Source organism: Macrobrachium nipponense, chromosome 45 (genome assembly GCF_015104395.2).
Source record: "Macrobrachium nipponense isolate FS-2020 chromosome 45, ASM1510439v2, whole genome shotgun sequence".
NCBI classification, from domain to species: domain Eukaryota; kingdom Metazoa; phylum Arthropoda; class Malacostraca; order Decapoda; family Palaemonidae; genus Macrobrachium; species Macrobrachium nipponense.
In genome coordinates this window covers 44,199,465-44,219,181 of record NC_061105.1, presented here as the reverse complement: position 1 = coordinate 44,219,181, position 19,717 = coordinate 44,199,465, and positions in this window count along the sequence as shown.

Genomic DNA, 19,717 nt, shown 5'->3' with positions numbered 1-19,717 from the left:
ACCTAAATACATGACCTTAAAGCTTTGAAGACGATATTAAATTATAGAGGCCTTCAGTGTTGACAGAGATATGAATCTTAATTTTTTATGAAACAAAAAAATTCAAAAAACGTTTCCCGTCGCTGCAAAAGAAGTCTTTTGAATTTCTGCTCTTTCACGCCAGTAATCCTTCGTCCACAGAGGTATGCATCTTCCACGACGCCTCCTTCAGGATTAACAAAGCTTCAGACCCTCCTCCCCCTCCTCCTCCCACCCCCAACCAATGCTCCAATGAAAAGTTTAAGAGGAAACAACTTGTCATTTTGTGCCTCCGTTAATTTCTGTCAGTTTCGAAGAGAAAGATTCGGGAATTTTTTTGTCCCGTCTGAAGAGAATGAAATTTTCTTTTCCTTCGGGGATCATCTGTGATTTTTCCAGTTTTGTCTTTTTTTCGTATTTTTTTCGTGAAGGTGAAAGGACTTGGGGGTATATAGCGGTTTCCCCTCTTATCCTGTTTATTCTTGGCGTGCTAAAGAGCGCTGGAAGCAAATAATCTGTTTACATAATACAGTCAAGTCATTTGCATACAAAGATGCGCGCGTGGCCAGTACATTGCTTAGTGTGTTAAAGAGGCTTCGGAAGCGATAATCTGTACAGGCATGCATACACTTTAAAGATACACGCACAAAATAAACGCAAACACCCCATTTCACATACATATATGTATGTATATATATATATATATATATATATATATATATATATATATATATATATATATGTATATACATATCTATTTCTTTATTTATAGTGTGTGTGTGTATAGATTTACGTAATGACATTTATTGCTTTTATTTCCTAGCAAGTGATCTTTAGGAATATTGCCATAATATCTTCATCTACAAGATATTTCTGTAGTCTTCTTTTAATCACTTATTAAACTGGATCTACTTTAAATGTGTCCATATTTCCAGGCACAAATGTATTAGCAGTTTACCTGCATCAAGAATGAAGACGGAATTCAAAAATAAATTCGTACCTACAAATTATAACCACTACATGAATTCGAGTGATAGAGTTTCTTGATGGAATGATTCAAGTTCTGAATTAAAAGAATGAAATTGAACCCTCTGGTATTCCATCACCACAAGAATGAACAGATTCTGAAATCGTTACACAATATCGATACTGCATTAAATTTTTTTTTTTTCGTAGTGTCTTTGCATTTGATATCCTGAATACTTTGGCTAAAACAAGAATTAAAATCTTAATGAGTGACATTAGATGTGTACGTTTGTCCAGGTAGCAACTAATCAGATGAATGGGGTCTCAGTCTCATTTCTTTAACACTTGGGAGGGTACCCATTTTTTAATACTAATGGGAAGGATGGCATAAGTGTATATTCATAATAAAATATAAAAGGGAATGTTTGGTTCCTTAATTTTAATCATAATTATTTCTCACCGGGCTGCAGTAGTACATCTTAGTGTACAGTACATATACATACTTTCATTACAGTATCTTATCAAGAGTTTGCATCCACTATTAAATATGTTTTCATCTCAGTATAAAATGCAAAGAACACCCAACAGATGTTCTTGTGGCCATATGCATCCAGAAAAGGCGTAATAATCATGTATGAAGAAACAATTAGCTGAATGCAACCGTGAATTGTTTATATTTTAGAAAGTGGGTCCCCTTCCATCTTGAATAATCCTTCAGAATTGCTTTGAACGGCCAAAAGAGTACAAAGTTAAAGATACTGAAACATTATTTACTGGTGTCAGTTCCAACGGTTTTTATTTATTTTTTTTTTTCACCAGCCTACCACATATTTTAAATACCCCACAACGTTTTATTGGCGCTGTTACGTTTTCAAATATGCACTACAACTTTATCAATATAATGCACATCAACAGTTTAAATTCTGGTCTGAACCGAGTTTTACATCAGCGTTCTTTTTGAATAATGTAAAAGTTTGATTCCCATGGAACTATTCGGGGGAGAGAAGTGGTCTGCAATTTGTTTTTTTTTTTTTTTTTTTTTTTTTTTTAGAAAAAACAACACGCACAGCTTCCCAAGTAAATAAAACGTTATGTTGCTTTATACGTATGCAGAGGTATTTCTTCTTGTAATCTAATCATCCGTCTATCTATTCACGTAACTCCCATGTCTCTTTCTCTGCTTTTGTTAAACATAACTTGCAGTGTTGTATGTGGAAATACACATCCAAAACATACTTATGAGCTAAAATGCAGACAGAGATACGGGAAGACACATAAGGCAGTAATATCCATCCCTTCTGATGTTTGCAGAATAAGGTGAAGAAATGTATGACGGTGCTAAACTTTCCTCTCCAGTAACGTCGAGTTCATAAAGAAAATATCGTTTCTTCTTCCTTGAATTCTACGGATAACGTTGTCATACATTGCTCTGAATGGATGAGGCTGTATGTGTGTGTGTGTGTCTCGATCGCGCGCTCGTGCATTTATTTTTGAGATAAAAAGACATACAGAGGTATTAAAGGGAGATGGTTTGAATATTCATATGGTAAGATACATTGATTGTTGTCACTTAATTACCGGTACATTATAACCCACATGCCTTGATTGTGAGTAGTTGTTGTACAGGAAGAAATCGCATATGGGAAAAAATAACTAACACTTGCAATAATAAAAAGTATAGCGAAGAATAGCGCTTGAGGGAGAGAGAATCCTTTAGATCGTAATGTAGCGTGAGGCAGAAGCACCGCATTAAAAAAAAAAAAAAAAAAAAAAAAAAAAAAAAAACAAAAAAAAAAAAAAAAAAAAAAAAAATATTTATAAGGAGGAAATTTTCGACGAAACGAACAGCCTTCATAGCACATTAGCTTGAATTGCCCGCATATACATTTTTATTTCCACATAAAAAACATTGACAAATAAAAATCCCCACATAATCTTAGCTAATATTAAAGACAGAGTCCTTCACATACTTGGAATCGTAAAGATTCCTTTAACTGGACTCACAATGGAAAAAAAAAAAAGACTAACCATTTTCATTAACAGGTTAAAAAAAACAATTCGTTGAAAAGATTCGTTCCTACATTAGTCCTGGCGCAATCCCACACTATATCTTCTAAAAAGAAACCGTCATGGTTACTTTTCAGTCTCACGTACTCTGCTGTTTCAGAGTCATTCTCAGCCATGAAGCAGGAATGAGTTCCACCTCCAACATGATGTCTTGTAATCTTCCAAAACATTATCATCGGGGGGGGAGGGCACTTAAACTAGTAATGGAAAATAACAACACAGCATAAAGGAAGGAGAATCAACATGAGAAAAAGCGATCAAGGCTTTCAAAGAAGCGATGCCAATTACGTACAGTCTTAAATCAGGATATAGGGTTAATTAACCAAAAACTCTCTCGTCTCTCGTCTTCTCTCTCTTCTCTCTCTCGCTTCTCTCTCTCTCTTCTCTCGCTCTCTCCGACTGAAATCTCATCTCTCTCTTCCTATTCCCGAATGTCCAATTGTGGATGACACCCGGAAGTTTGTTTTATGCAAACGAGCATTCGAACACTGAGACGAGGGAAAAGAAGAGAGAGAGAGAGAGAGAGGAGATGAGAGAAGTAGATGAGAGAGAGGAGAGGAGAGAGAGATCAAAAGGAATTGGTGGGTGACTGACTGACGAATTGGGATTAAAATCTTACCAGTCGCGTTTATATATTCGTTTTTCCTTAAATAACAGATTTTCTCGTTGGACGAGTGGGGTTTTCCTTGCTAGGCTACCAATCTGGTGGTCCGAAGTTCGATTCTCAGCTCGGCCAGCGCGGAATCAGAGGAATTTATTTCTGGTGATAGAAATAAATTTCATGATATAATGTGGTTCGGATCCCACAATAAGGTGTAGGTCCGGTTGCTAGGTGACCAATTGGTTCCTAGCCACGTGAAAATATCTAATCCTTCGGGCCAGCCCTAGCAGAGCTGTTAATCAGCTCAGTGGTCTGGTTAAACTTAGATATACTGAACTTTTTTCCTAAATAAAAAATATTCACAGACAATTGAGTGTGATGATGTAAGTGAAGACAAATGCAGTTGGAATCTAAATGTATATAAATCATTCAAAAAAGCTGCTGTGTTTTATCTTGAAGAGACAGTGAAGAGGCGATCTAATGACTGGGCTATGCAAAAAAAAAAAAAAAAAAATTAAAAATGGTTAAATACGTCATAATATGTGCTGTAACATTATTTTATGTACTCACACTCTAAATGCAAAAGTTATTTTATGAAATTCTTACTGTCAACCATACATAAATGATTCATATTTATCCCATACGAGAGAGAATAAAACAAAGATTTCCGCCAATCTTTATACTTCGGTCATTAATAACGATGGGATCAGGGTGTCTAACTTAGACGCTTAATGAAGAGTTCTGAAAGGAACCCAAATTCAAATCTCCCTCCCCCCCCTTTCCCCCATCAAGGCTTCATAAATGGAAATATATGATGCTAGATTAGGCCGGAACCTCCTCTCTCTCTCTCTCTCGTCTCTCTCTCTCTCTCTCTCTCTCTCTCTCTCTCATATATACACACACACACACAGACACACACACACACATATATATATATATATATATATATATATATATATATATATATAATATATAAGTCATATCATTTTTCCGTGATTCTATACATATATCGAGCTACAATGTCCTTTAATATCTAATTCGCTCTACCTCGGAATTAATATATTTTCATATATGCTTAACCGAAGGGGAATTTTTTTCTCGATAATAGACTTGCCTGGATCGGGACGCGAACCCGGAGGATCCTTCCAAATCCAGGAACGTCAGTGAAGCTTTTACCTACTACACTACCGCGAGAAGGTAGTGTAGTAGGTAAAAGCTTCACTGACGTTCCTGGATTTGGAAGGATCCTGGTTCGCGCCCCGATCCAGGCAAGTCTATTATCGAGAAAAAATTCCCCTTCGGTTAAGCATATATGAAAATATATTAATTCCGAGGTAGAGCGAATTATATATTAAAGGACATTGTTAGCTCGATATATATATATATATATATAATATATATATATATATATATATATATGTGTGTGTGTGTGTGTGTGTGTGTTTGTGTGTGTGTGTATTTGTATGTGCGTTGTGTGTATACGTTTATGTGTTAGTATTTGCATCAAACCCTGCATATGTATAAAGCACTTAACTAGTAATAACATGATGCATGAGTATTACCTATTTTCTTTTGTGCAAGAACCAATAGGGTTAAATGAATTTGATTGTATTGGCAATGAAATAAACAAGCTAAATGAATTACGTGTATATACTGGTGGTATAACAACATCCTTTCCAAAACGATATTTGAACGACATTCGTTTACAAAAGAATGAAAAGCCACACTAAAATAACAATACAATTTTCATAGAATTGAGTTATAAATTACATAACAGGTTTCACATGTATATGACCTCACAGTACCAATGCAGAAGCGTCTCTGGCATACTGAAACTCTAATATCACAAAACATATTTACATTCCGAAAAATCTATTCTCTAGAATGCTTTCACTGCATTCCATTTTAAGGCTTTATTGGATAACAAAATATGTCGGGTCAGGCCAATAACGAAAAGGTAGGAAACAGAGATCTTCCTGTGTGATAAAGAGATGATGGGATAATTCATAAGGCGAACGAGGAGCTGAATGTTGAAGAAAAAATGTCACGTTGAAAATATTAAAAAAGAATGTGAACTTTGACTGAAATACTGAAAAATGGTAACTACATTTTGCAGAGATATTTCTCACAGCATGTCATCATTGAAAGTGAATTACGTAAAAAAATCTCTCTCTCTCTCTCTCTCTCTCTCTCTCTCTCTCTCTCTCTCTCTCTCTCTCTCTCTCTGTTTTAAAAACATGTTCACTTTTATTTCCTGTCGTCATGGGTATTATGTAAGGGAAAATTCTTTCTCTCTTTAACTTTGAAGAACATGTAAACTTTTCGAATAAAATAGTCACGTTTACAAATAAACATTCAAAATATATAAAACTGGAAAAGAAGAACAAACGCTTCGCCAATAAAATGTCACACAATTTCATTGTCCAATTTTCGTAGCAAGGAAACCGACTGAACTTGAAAACAGAACCACTGAAAGACAAATATAAACAGTAAAAAAAAAAACAAGATTTCAAAACGTTACACAACTTTTCAAGTATACCAGTGATCCCTGGAATCAACTATGTCATTCGGGAGAGAATATTTGATGCAAATAACACGATACATTATTCTCGGAAGTGAATTAGAGTCGTTTTACCAAAGAAATAAATTAATATTTCTTTCTCTAGACACAAATAATGAATTGCAAGACAAATGACGTTCAAACAAACGTTAACCCCGTTTATTTTTCTTCTTGAGTCAGCGAGGGAGCGTTGCAATAATTATAAATAGAATCTGAAATGTGAGAATATTACGCTGTCCACCGAGAGACATTTTGCATTTATTATTTCATCTTCCAATTTCCGTTCTTTCAGTCACTCGAAGCGGAGAGGGAGGAAGGGAGGGAGGGAGGGGGGTGGGGAGCTTGTCATATTGCCTTGTCTGCACAACCCCCCCCTGGAATCCAGGCTCCTCGATATTGGGACTTTTATTGCAGAACCGCAAGGTTTAACAAGAAAAGTTACGTAGAAGACTTTTTAATAAGACTTATTTTCTCCACGGAGCCTTTTCATGTTCTACAGCGTCAGGCAACTTCTATTTATATACATATATATATATATATATATATATATATATATATATATATATATATATATATATATATATATATAATTTATATATATGTGTGTGTGTCCGTGAGTGCTTGTGCGTGTGCATTCAATAAGTAGTCAAGAGTGGTTATTTCCATGATTTTATAATAGTTTTTAAATAAAAAAAGTTATCATCGTCAAAGAATTCTCATCTACTTATATCTCACCTTAGATAACTCAACCAATACTGCAGACTTCGGTAAAATGGGCATCTGCTCGTTCTGGTATTTTTTCATTTATATCAACTTTAACTATATTATTTCTAGACGTAAGAGTTGTACACTCATATTCACAATACACAACCGAGGACACAAATCTCCTTCACAATCTAATTGAAGCAAGCAAAATTGATCAACACCTTGTTTTGTAAGGCAAGTCGGCACCGAAATAAATACATATTAAATCAATAAAATACATATTAAATCAGAACCACTGAAAGACAAATATAAACAGCAAAATAAAAAAAAAACTAGATTTCAAAATGTTACACAACTTTTCAAGTATACCAGTGATCCCTGGAATCAACTATGTCATTCGGGAGAGAATATTTGATGCAAATAACACGATACATTATTCTCGGAAGTGAATTAGAGTCGTTTTTATCAAACAAATAAATTAATATTTCTTTCATAGACACAAATAATGAATTGCAAGACAAATGACGTTCAAAAAACAAACGTTTAACCCGTTTATTTTTCTTCTTGAGTCAGCGAGGGAGCGTTTGCAATAATTATAAATAGAATCTGAAATGTGAGAATATTACCCTGTCCACCGAGAGACAGTTTTGCATTTATTATTTCATCTTCCAATTTCCGTTCTTTCAGTCACTCGAAGCGGAGAGGGAGGGGGGAGGGAGGAGGGAGGGAGGGAGGGAGGGGGGTTGGGAGCTTGTCATATTGCCTTGTCTTCATAGCCCCTGGAATCCAGGCTCCTCGATATTGGGACTTTTATTGCAGAACCGCAAGGTTTAACAAGAAAAGTTACGTAGAAGACTTTTATAATAAGACTTATTTTCTCCACGGAGCCTTTTCATGTTCTACAGCGTCAGGCAACTTCTCTTATATACTATATTATAGATATATATATATATATATATATATATATATATATATATATTATATATATATATATATATAATTTATTATATGTGTGTGTGTGTCCGTGAGTGCGTGTGCGTGTGCATTCAATAAGTAGTCAAGAGTGTTATTTCCATGATTTATAATAGTTTTTAAATAAAAAAAGTTATCATCGTCAAAGAATTCTCATCTACTTATATCTCACCTTAGATAACTCAACCAATACTGCAGACTTCGGTAAAAGGGCATCTGCTCGTTCTGGTATTTTTTCATTTATATCAACTTTAACTATATTATTTCTAGACGTAAGAGTTTGTACACTCTATTCACAATACACAACCGAGACACAAATCTCCTTCACAATCTAATTGAAGCAAAATTGATCAACACTTGTTTGTAAGGCAAGTCGGCACCGAATAAAATACATATTAATCAACATAAAATCTATTTACGTTTGTCACTCATTTTAGCAACTCAGACTCGAAAATGATCACCAAATCCTGAACGAAGTATAATGAAAATCCATTGTAAGATCTCAATTTCCTTTTACGTTTTTTAATGAAGCTCTCTCGCTTCTACTCTTTTCCGTTTTTTTCCTTTTTTTACGGCCGTTACCAAGAGCGATTTATCTTTTTTTTTAATAACTAGAAAAAAATGGAATTTTCGATTACTTTGTAACTTCAAATTACAACCGTCACAAGAAACAACTATCTACATTTTATTCCACTTTATGAAATGGAAAAAAAATTAATTTCCCGTTACATCATAAATCACAAATGAACTCCCCAAATTTTTGTGTAACTCCTGTAAATATTTCACGACAGTCATTTTTCTCATTTTTATTAATATTTCAATTAATTATTTAACAATTTCCCAATCAATTATTTAACAATTTCCCAACAGCAGCCTTTCAGAAATCTTTTAGTGGTTGTGTTTCTACCTCACAAAGGCCCAAGCAACTGCTTTAATCTTTGGAGTCCCTTCTGTTCCTGCAATCTTACTATTCTTATCAAGTCCGCGCGCGGGAACACGGAATGAGGAAGAGAATTGCGATTGGTCATCTCTCCTACGTGGGTTTGGATGCTGAAGGAGAGAGAGAGAGAGAGAGAGAGAGAGAGAGAGAGAGAGGTGCAGTTGTAAAGAGGGCGGAAAATCATGAAAGGCCACGGGCATTTCTCGTAGATTAAATTTCTCTATGCCTTCATGACGTCATGGTAAGTCTCTCTCTCTCTCTCTCTCTCTCTCTCTCTCTCTCTCTCTCTCTCTCTCTCTCTCTCTCTCTGCTTAATTAATTACGAATATATTCTCTCCTCTCATACACATGGTTTGAAATTCACTTTTAGTTTTCTGTAAAAGAAAGCTACTGAGCTGGCTTTGTCTCTCCGACCTCACTTTTTTCTGTCCGCACTCAGATCTTAAAAACAACTGAGGCTGGAGGGCTGTAAATTGGTCTCTTGATCGTCCACCCTCCAATCATCAAACATACCAAATTGCAGCCCTCTAGCCTCAGTAGTGTTTATTTTATTCAAGGTTAAAGTTAACCATAATCGTGCTTTTGACAACGATATAGGACATGGCCACCACTAGGCAGTTGTTTAAATTTCATGGGGCGCGTCTCATACAGCATTATAACAAGACATCCGAAAGACAGATCTATTTTCGGTGACCTTGATTATACACTGAAGCGGCTGTACAGAAAACGCGCCTTTTTTTCTTAGTTTATTATCATCTCCTTCGCTTCAACTCTTATAAACCGTACTTGAACAAATATTTAGATAAATGCCTGACTTCCTTTTCAATGGACTTTCCTTGAAAAATAAAGTACATCAATATTTTTTCATGTTACATCTATATTCCGCATAAAATGAAAACCAGAAGTGCAACGAATTTCAGGCTTGATTGCCATAACATTCTGGTGTTACGTCACGTCCCTCGAACGAAGGTCAGTTTTCCAGAATGAAAACAAACAGGGAGAGATTCCAGGGGAAACACTTTCACCTCCGAGAACGAGACCTGGATACATTCATTCCCTGGAAAGGATTCAATGGCGGAATGCTTCACGTCACGAAACTCCAACGGGGTCAACGGTTTGGAGAAAAAGGGTCAACTGAAACGGAAACTGACAGCAAAAGGGTTGATAGGTGTAACAGGACGAAAACTTCGTAGTTGCACTATGAAGCAATTGTTAGGACAGGGTGGAGAGTATGATGGAAGAAAGGAAATATGAAAGGAGGTACAGTAAAAGAAACGTTAAGTGGTTGCAGCTAGGGGTCGATGGCACGCTGCAAAAAATCTTAAGTAATGCCTACAGTTCTCCAATGAGGTGCACTGACGGCACTAACCCCCTACGTTGAAAAGAGATATGTCGACAACTGTAAGAAATTCAACGTTTCTAAATGTATATAATTTCTTCTCTTGTTCCTTTCAAATGTTACTATTGTTATTGTGGTTCTTGTTTTGTTATCATCTAACTTCGTATGTGAAACTGGACGCCAAATTTTTAAATGCGCCGAAGAATTTTTCTGTCCGGTGGTGGGCCTCAGCCACGGTCCGGTGGTGGCCTATGCTGTTTGGTATCTATAGCGTTGCCAGAAGTACAATTATGGCTAACTTTAACCTTGAATAAAATAAAAACTACAGGGGCTAGAGGGCTGCACGTTGGTATGTTTCGATGTTTGGAGGTTGGATGATCAATATACCCAATGTGTAGCCCTTTAGCCTCAGTAGCTTTTAGTTTTAAGATCTGATGGAGGACGGTCAGTCAAAGCCGGCACAATAGTTTTCTTTTGCAGAAAACTAAAAACTGAACATAACGCATTAGAACAACAAGACCACTATTATATAACTCATCTGAAATGAATTAATACCCCATCACGGCTTATTTCACCTGTCCTGGAAGAATTGAAATGAGTTGTTGAAACTTCGGAATTATGTTCTTCTTAGCAAATTCCTTCCCCAGATAACAGGCTGATATTTATGAAACCTATTATCAAAACTCTCTCTCTCTCTACGTCTCTCTCTCTCTATATATATATATATATATATATATATATATATATATATATATATATATATATATATGTGTGTGTGTGTGTGTGTGTGTGTGTGTGCCTGTGTGTGTATATATATATATATATATATATATATACATATATATATATATATATATATATATATACATATATATAGTTATAGATATATATATATATATATATATATATATATATATATATATATAGTAGTATATATATATATATATATATATATTATATATATATCATATATATAGTTATGAGATATATATATATATATATATATATATATATATATATATATATATATATATATATATATATATTCCAGACCCTGACGCAGAGCTTTCGTGAGTCCAGGGATATTTATTTCGCCTTTTGTCTAAAATCTTACGAGGACCAAATACTTTGGATCCCGTTTTCTACTGCAATGTCACATATCATAAATTGCTCTCTAAGTTTTTGTAATAACTGCCAAATACGAGTTTTTATATTCATTTTTGCCATCAATTCTCGGAGGCTTTACGAGTATTCATAAAAAGTACTGCCCCGACTAGGCAGTACTTTTTATGAAATGTGATATGATTTTGTGTGTTTATTTCTTTATAGTACGGCAATTCTGTACTATAACATAGTACACTTTACGCGGCTAAAAATATTGTATACTGTGCTTCATCGTATAGTACGCTTAAATATCCTGTATTAAATTTGCACTCTGGTTAGCTAACGTTCAATGTTCTGTGCAATTTACTTTGCCTACGGCAATGCATGACGCCGCATTTTACTGGACTGAGCTGAGCAGCAATGTGACCAGTAACAGCAGCAAATAACGTCACTGTCATTGCTACTTTATGTCCATTGCAATCAGGCTGACAGCAATGTATTATTCCGTATTTCACTGTACTGGAAACAATATAAAAAATCATTTACTCTGACTCTGGATGACAAACTTGTAACGTGTAGTTACTACGTACGTTCTACCACGACTATTGAATAATAGTGTGATTATAGGAAGGCTCGAGAGAGAGAGAGAGAGAGAGAGAGAGAGAGAGTCTCCACAATGGTCCTAACCGAAGCCTAAAGGTGGGTACACACGTGCGAAACCGAACCTTGTATTGTAACCGATTCTTGTAACAAAAACGCAAGTGTGGACGGTTCCACGAACCCGAACCCGAACCCGCGAGGTTCGAGGCTCGGTTCGCCCTCCGTCCCGCCAATTGTCGGTTTTTGGGCCCCGCATCAAAGGGAGGTCTCTTTAAACGTTACGCCTATGTGGACGGGGCCTGTATTACACGCGTAACAACAGAGGTTGCTGAACTTGTTAACACCGACTATGAACAGACCGTCCATAGTAGAGTCCCTTGTTTTGGTCAGTCAGTACGTATATGTCTACCATGGCTGATTGGCTGATTGAAGTGAGGAAGAGGTCCTTCAATTTAATTTATTAGCTATTACGAAGAAAAGACTTCTTGGAATCTCAAGTCAGCGAGTAATTCCCGTCCACTATATTTCTACCCTTCTAGTATATAACCTTGATTGCCACCATCTTCTTTTATTTCGCTTCATCTTCGTTAAATAATGTGTATAAATGTACGCGGCAGCTGCTACTTGCATGATGGCCATCGTCGGTAAACAACCCGGACAGAGACAGACTGATGATCGCAGTGGATTGAAATGAAGTTACGTGCTTAACGTGGTTACGGTTCGTCCTCTACATTTTGACACCTTGTAACCGTATATGCGTACTCAGTTACGCATACAAGGTTCGGCTCTCACGTGTGTACCCACCATAAGGATAAATGAACAGGCAAGCTGGCAGTTAGCGTGGAATGTTTTGTCTTTTTATGGAAAAAGACAATAAGTGCGAGTTACAATAAACTATGACCGAACATTCCCATCTGCCACATAAATAAAAATATACGGTATTACACTCCCATTATGAAAACAGTCTAAAAATAACACGCGTTAGTCCACTTCCATTACAAGGGGTATTAATGTTCCCCGACACATCGAATCCACCGAGAATCGATGTAAACAAAACTCCGCTCTCCTTCTTCTCGCTCAGACCCACTAGAATCCCGGTCATCAACGGCATTCAACCCGAGATACTTTAAAACAGGAGAGCTCATCACATTGTCCAGCTAGTCTTCGAAAAAAAGTGAACCCTCCTAAGAGGACAGGGATCCTGAAACCCTGAAATTCTGCTTCAGGATAAAGTTACTGAAATTGTAATTGGAAGTGGTATTTCGATGCTATTTTTAATATGATGCACGTTCCCATACACATTATTAAGCATTTGTATGAAAGTGGAAAAGACATCCCGATAGTATGAGTCATATTACTGTCTTGTCTCAGTGACCTTCAGGAATGCCCATATTCCAACGGACAATCTAAATTATATAAAATAGAGGATATATATATATATATATATATATATATCTATATATATATATATATATATATCATATATGTGTACGTTTTTAGGACCGATTTAAGACCTTCTCCTTAACAAAAGAATCTGAAGTAAAGAAAGGAATCTTCCGCCATTCTCATCGTCCTCTCTATTCCGAATTCAGGTCGGGCTGTGTGACATTGGTAAAAAAAAAATAAAAAATAAAAAAAAAGGAGCAAAGTAGAAGAATAAAAGTCAGCAGAAATCCTGGAGTGAGTCGGATTGAAATGATTAACTGCAGCGTCTAAAGCGAGGAGGAATTGGACTCTTTCGGTGAGGTGTGATTTAACGGATGCAAAATAAGTTTTTAATAATAATAATAATAATAATAATAATAATAATAATAGTAAAAACTAGAGGCTGAAGTAGCTCCAGGACTCATGCAGAAGAGTGCGATCCTAGAAACGCGCACATAGTAAGAAAAGTGATGGACTCCTAAGGAGGCAGATGCAACCCCGGACCCCCCATTATAAATACCACCCAGTCGATTGGAGGACTGTGATAGACCAAAAAAAGAAAAGAAAAAAGAAATAAGAAGAAGAAGAAGAAGAAGAAAGGAGGGGAGGTAAGTACTGGGTATTGCCCCGGCGTCGCAACTACACGGAGGGGCATAACGATTAACAAGACTAGATTGATTGATTGATTGATTACGGTCTATTTTAAAACAGGCGTCATACATCTAAGGTTACTGACACCCGTAATAAACTTCAATAGAAAACTAAAAAGGCATAAGTTCAAAAAAGAATGTCATACCTAAAAATACATTTGTTAGCTAAAATGGAAATACAGATCCCACAAATTTTGCCTTTTCATTGGTGACCGTAAATCATCAGACGCTTTCTTATGAGATTAACGCATTGGTATTTACTATCATTCAGTCCACCGAGCAGGTGGGCACCTTGCGATACGACACAAATCAGAATACCAAGGGTTAAGGACTTTACTTAGCTAAACGGGCGTATTATTCGCACACCGGATAAGATTTTGAAGAATTCTATTGTGTACCCTGCACAACATGTATAATAAAGTATTTATAACACTCTTTGAAATTTTAATATATCTATCTATCTATCTATCTATCTATCTATCTATCTATCTATATATATATATATATATATATATATATATATATATATATATATATATATATATATATATAATATATATATATATATATATATATATATATATATATATATATTATATATATTTTATATATATATATATATATAGAGTACGGTGAGTAATTTCTTACTGACACCTTAGATCTTAAACTGTAATAATGGTGTATTGAGAACTTGATATTTAAAAGAACGTACGGTATATTTACCTTATCTCTACAGGTCAGTTTTATAGTATATCTTTTTTTGGCTGCCTCTCTTATCATTTCGACATAGAGTGAATTTTTTCAAGGGTGGCGTGATGAAAATCACCCACCGTCAAAAAAAAAAAGTAATAAATAAAATGGACGAGCAACAATGATTTTATGTCAAAAGTCTCCGTCGCAGATTCCAAACTGATTCCTTTAAACTCTTCCCCCGATCGAACCCCTCCTCGCAAACGCTGCTTCTTTATCTTGCCTTGGAATCTCTCTTTTAAACCGGCCTCCACACCATTTCTTTCAATGTACTTGCATCTTTTATTCATCCCTTTCGCAAACCCGCTCTACATTCGTCACTTTTATCTATCATGCCCCACCCCCCAACCCACCCCCCTGTCCCCCCAAATTTCGTTTTCCGAAGCGTTGCGTTCGTGTATCATTTCTCAGGACTTTATGGGGTCCTCTTTCGCGCGCAGTTCTTGCTTTTGCATATCTGTGACTGGGAGCTGAAGTATGGGAGGGAATTCGATATGAATTAAAAAAAAAAAAAAAGGAAATGGATATTGCATACCTGATAGGATACTGTAGAGGAAACGTCACGAAGATCATGCTTTTGGTTATAAATGGTTTGACTGCAAAGAAAAGAATTGATTATAAATTTATTTTCCGATGTTCTTGGTCCATGCATTCAAGACTGCATAAGGTTGTATCTTGAAATGATAAAAAACAGATGAATTTTCTTGTTACTCTAATTTACATTTTTGAAGATTGACACAACGACAAAGTATCAAAGATCAAAACCTAAATACAATAAATGAACATGCTGCAATTTTGAATTTGAAATGATTTATGGTAATCAAAATATATTTTTGTCTCCTGGTGAATACAGATATTACCTTATTCAGAGGTTACAAACTTTTAAGTATTCTATTCCTATAGATGGATTACAGAAAACAATTGAAGACCCCTTCTGTACTAATTCAGTTAAGATATGCTGCAAGGGTGATAAACATAGTTTGGTATAACCTCCGCACCACACCCTAATGGAATAGTATTTCATAATATTCCGCTGGGCTCCTGTGGGCCACTAGAAGACCCAGACCTACTTGGATGAGACCTATGGGGGGAGGGGGGGGGGAGCAAGGAAGCGAGTGGGAGATTTGTGGAAGATAATGCACTAGAAAGACATGAGTGACGGAATTTCACAGAAAGCCTTTTGCCCATACGCAATTATTCATGCGTATCAAACTTGCCAGTCTAAATCTCATTTTGTTGCCTAAATAAGATTTTCCATTGAAGAGCTGCCGTATTAATCAGTATATTATCAGAAATCCCGGATGACATCCGTAGAATACTTTTACCGGCATAAAGGTATGACGGTTCTTCGTGGTTTTTCTTTCCTCTTAAGTCATTGTCATTACAATGCAATCGCAGAGGGCCACTTCCTTTACGTCTGGAGTGAGCATCATGATGAGATGACTACTGTCAATCATATAACAAATATGTTTATAACATAATGAAGAGGTTTATATATTAGACATTTAAGTTAAAACAGGGGCTCAGTGCTTATAAAAATCTGCGATATCCAATATCATCCCCCCCCATTTTCTCTCTCTCTCTCTCATCTCTCTCTCTCTCGGGTAATTTAATGGATACGGTTCCCTTAAATGGCAAAATAATGAAGGAATGAATGATAAGTAGCTATTAAGCCTATTGTGCCTTACTTTAGATCCGCTCCCTTCACTTCGTATAATGATGAGCATCAAATCTGTTTCTTTTTTTTTCTTTTAATAAATACCAAAAAGTCGGAGGTCTGCGACGGGTTCGGCGTTACCATAACGACCGGAACGGAAGTTCCTTAACTCCAGATTCAGCGGATTCCAGGGAAGACATATACTTATCAAACTCTTTACTTGTGGAGAAGGAAACTTTGATCTTTATCTTTTACCTGGAACTATCGAGGAATAATAGAGACTTGAGGGAGCTGGCGCTTCACGTTCAGCGTTTTTAGGTAGCAGTCGATCTGTATTCATCATTATTTTTAACACCGATTTGTTTTTTCCAACTCAAAATCTGTTGAAAAAATGTTTTTTTTTTTTTTTTCGGGATGTTGCCTTTCACCCTTCTTTACGGCGCGTGTGAAGTCACGATGAAGAAATATAATAAGGTTAGATTCCCTATAAAAGTGTGACTGAGAGTCAAGTCTTAAATAGTCAAAAAATGGATTAAAAGGGCTTCGAAGGTATCTTGTTGTAGTCCTATGCACAAACACATCCCCCCCCCCCCACACACACACACACCCACACACACACACACACACACACACACACAACAAACATATAGAATCTATATATATATATATATATATATATATATATATATTATATATGAATAATTATCACATCGAACCGTGATCCAATTTTATATATCAATTCAAGCTACAAATGTCCTTTAATATCTAAATTCACTTTACCTCCCAAATGTATATTTTCTATATGTACGAAGGGGAATTTTTTAATTGATAATATTTCGTCCCCCCATTGGGATCGAAACCGACACCCCGTCCAAGTGGACGGGGACGAAATCAGGACAGTCAGTGACGCTATCCATCAGCCAACAGAGGACGCTATAAATTCATATCGATTCTGACCTTACAAATCACCCTCGATCTGGGAGCTTTCGTAATTAGAATCGATATGAAACCCCGTCTACCATGTTGGCCAATTCGAGCGTTTGACAGCACGTAGCCCTTTGTTTATGAATAATTTATCAACATCGAACCGTGATCCATTTATATATCAATTCAAGCTACAAATGTCCTTTAATATCTAAATTCACTTTACCTCCCGAAATGATATTTTTCATATATGTACCGAAGGGGAATTTTTTAATTGATAATAATTTCGTCCCCCCATGGGATCGAAACCACCGTCCAAGTGGGGGACGGGGACGAAATCAGGACAGTCAGTGACGCTATCCAATCAGCCAACAGAGACGCTATAAATTCATATCGATTCTGACCTAACAAAATCACCTCGATCTGGGAGCTTTCGTAAATAGAATCGATATGAAGAGGCCCCGTCTACCATGTTGGCCATTCCCGAGCGTTTGACAGCACGTAGCCCTTTGTTTATGAATAATTATCACATCGAAACCGTGATCCATTTATATATCAATTCAAGCTACAAAGTCCTTTAATATCTAATTCACTTACCTCCCAAATGATATATTTTCATATATTTACCGAAGGGGAATTTTTTATGATAATAATTTCGTCCCCCCATGGGATCGAAACCACCGTCCAAGTGGACGGGGACGAATCAGGGGACAGTCAGTGACGCTATCAATCAGCCACAGAGACGCTATAAATTCATATCGATTCTGACCTTACAAATCAACCCTCGATCTGGGAGCTTTCGTAATTAGAATCGATATGAAACCCCGTCTACCATGTTGGCCAATTCGAGCGTTTGACAGCACGTAGCCCTTGTTATGAATAATTATCACATCGAACCGTGATCCATTTATATACAATTCAAGCTACAAATGTCCTTTAATATCTAAATTCACTTTACCTCCACAAATGATATATTTTCATATATGTACCGAAGGGGGAATTTTTTAATTGATAATAATTTTCGTCCCCCCATTGGGATCGAACCACCGTCCAAGTGGACGGGGACGAAATCAGGACAGTCAGGTGACGCTATCCAATCAGCCAACAGAGACGCTATAAATTTCTATCGATTCTGACTTACAAATCACCCTCGATCTGGGAGCTTTCGTAATTAGAATCGATATGAAACCCCGTCTACCATGTTGGCCAATTCGAGCGTTTGACAGCACGTAGCCCTTTGTTATGAATAATTATCACATCGAACCGTGATCCCTTTATATATCAATTAAGCTACAAATGTCCTTTAATATCTAAATTCCACTTTACCTCCCAATGATATATTTTTCACATATGTACCGAAGGGGAAGGGGAATTTTTTAATTGATAATTTAATTTCGTCCCCCCATGGGATCGAACCAACCCCGTCCAGTGGACGGGACGAAATCAGGACAGTCAGTTGACGCTATCCCAATCAGCCAACAGAGACGCTATAAATTCATATCGATTCTGACCTTACAAATCACCCCTCGATCTGGGAGCTTTCGTAATTAGAATCGATATGAAACCCCGTCTTACCATGTTGGCCAATTCGAGCGTTTGACAAGCACTAGCCTTTGTTATGAATAATTATACATCGAACCGTGATCCAATTTTATATATCAATTCAGCTACAAATGTCCTTTAATATCTAAATTCACTTTACCTCCCAAATGATATATTTTCATATATGTACCGAAGGGGAATTTTTTTTTTAATTTGATAATAATTTCGTCCCCCCATGGGATCGAACCACCACCGTCCAAGTGGACGGGGACGAAATCAGGACAGTCAGTGACGCTATCCAATCAGCCAACAGAGACGCATAAATTCATATCGATTCTTGGACCTTACAAATCACACCTCGATCTGGGAGCTTTCGTAATTAGAATCGATATGAAACCCCGTCTACCATGTTGGCCAATTCGAGCGTTTGACACACGTAGCCCTTTTTGTTATGAATAATTATCACATCGAACCGTGATCCATTTATATATCAATTCAGCTACAAATGTCCTTTAATATCTAAATTCACTTTACCTCCCAAAGATATATTTTCTATATATACCGAAGGGAATTTTTTTAATTGATAATAATTTCGTCCCCCCATGGGATCGAACACGTCCAGTGGAGGGGACGAAATCAGGACAGTCAGTGACGCTATCCCAATCAGCCAACAGAGACGCTATAAATTTCATAAACGATTTCTGACCTTACAAATCACCCTCGATCTGGAGCTTTCGTAATTAGAATTCGATATGAAACCCGTCTACAATGTTGGCCATTCGAGCGTTTGACAGCACGTAGCCCCTTTGTTATGAATAATTTGCACATCGAACCGTGATCCATTTATATATCAATTCAAGCTACAAATGTCCTTTAATATCTAAATTCACTTTACCT